The sequence below is a fragment of the Nestor notabilis genome, unplaced genomic scaffold, assembly GCF_000696875.1.
Source record: "Nestor notabilis isolate BGI_N333 unplaced genomic scaffold, ASM69687v1 scaffold17478, whole genome shotgun sequence".
Lineage (NCBI taxonomy): Eukaryota > Metazoa > Chordata > Aves > Psittaciformes > Psittacidae > Nestor > Nestor notabilis.
The window spans coordinates 6162-7441 of NW_009938927.1; positions in this window are offsets into that span (position 1 = coordinate 6162).

Below are 1280 nucleotides of genomic sequence, written 5' to 3' on the forward strand. Positions count from 1 at the left end.
TCCTGTGACCAAGGGGGGCCAGTGCTAGCACCAGGTGCTGCCTATGGCAGGAGCCAGCGCCAGGTCTCCCACTGAGCCCATGCCAGGGAGGCAGAAGGGGAAGCCAGGTCCAGGTGCTCCCTGGACAGAAGGGAACTGCTCACAGCCCCACCAGCTGCTGCAGAACATGGGGCACACAGGGATGGGTGGTTGGGGTCCATATCATGGGTCCAGCCATCACCCCTCCTCTGGGCAGAGGTTGCTGCAGGCTGCGGGTGCTGCCAGGCTCGGGGGGCCGGGCATGGTCGCTGTGCGTGACAAGGCAGCAGGACCCTCTGCAGAAAGGAGGGGCACTGCTGGCCTGGGAGGGCACTGCCAGTCCCACTGCCACAGTCCATTGTCCCCCCACCACCGCAGACATTGTGCCCACACCCAGCTGTGCTCTCTTGTTCTACCCCAAGGCCACCTAACTCCCAGCTTCAAAAGCCGTCCTTAGGTGCAGCAACCCCTCTTCCAGTCCCGCTACTGCCCCAACAATAAGAAACCAGGTGGCACCTCCATTGGGCCAGACACTAAGCTATGAGTGACAAGGGGGAGAAAGAGGGGGACACAATGTGCCACCACCATAGCAGTGCCCTGTGGTGGGGTGGCAGAGGCAGGGTGAGTGGTGCTGGGAGGAGGGATGTGGTGGTGGGCAGAGGGGAGAAACAGCTGGTGCCAGCATGTAAAATACCCTGTGAAATACCCCCCTGCCCTACCACATGCCCCCTGCCCAGCCCCAGGATGGGGCCAAGTGCCCAGTGCACACATGGCAAGGCTGAGCAGAATGTTCCAGTGGGGAAACCCTGACTCAGGCAGGTGGGAGGTCACTGGTGACACCCTTTTGGTGACAGAAATCAACCCAGGGTGAATCACCAAAGCCCCGGTGCTAGATCTCAAGCTACCCATGGGCAAGTGCCAAGCCAGAGCAATGGAAACAAGGCAAAAGCAGTATCCTTCCTCTGGCCTTGCTGGGGCTAGGCCTGTGGTGGTGACAGTGCTAGGGGTGTCCCTGCAGCCGGGGTCCCCAGGGTGGGTACAAAGACAAGGCACCGCTCACGGGCCTCATCTTTGCCATGTGGCAGGCAGGGCTGGCAGCACTGGCACTGACACATGTCCTTCTCTTCACAGTCTCCGTCTGTGGCACTTGCTGGCTGGGTGAGCTGGTGGCCCTGGCACCATGTGGTGATACTGCCCCACGGCTGAAGGGGACCATCTGGCTGCAGTGGCTTGTAGGGTCCATGCACCATGTCCTCCCTGGC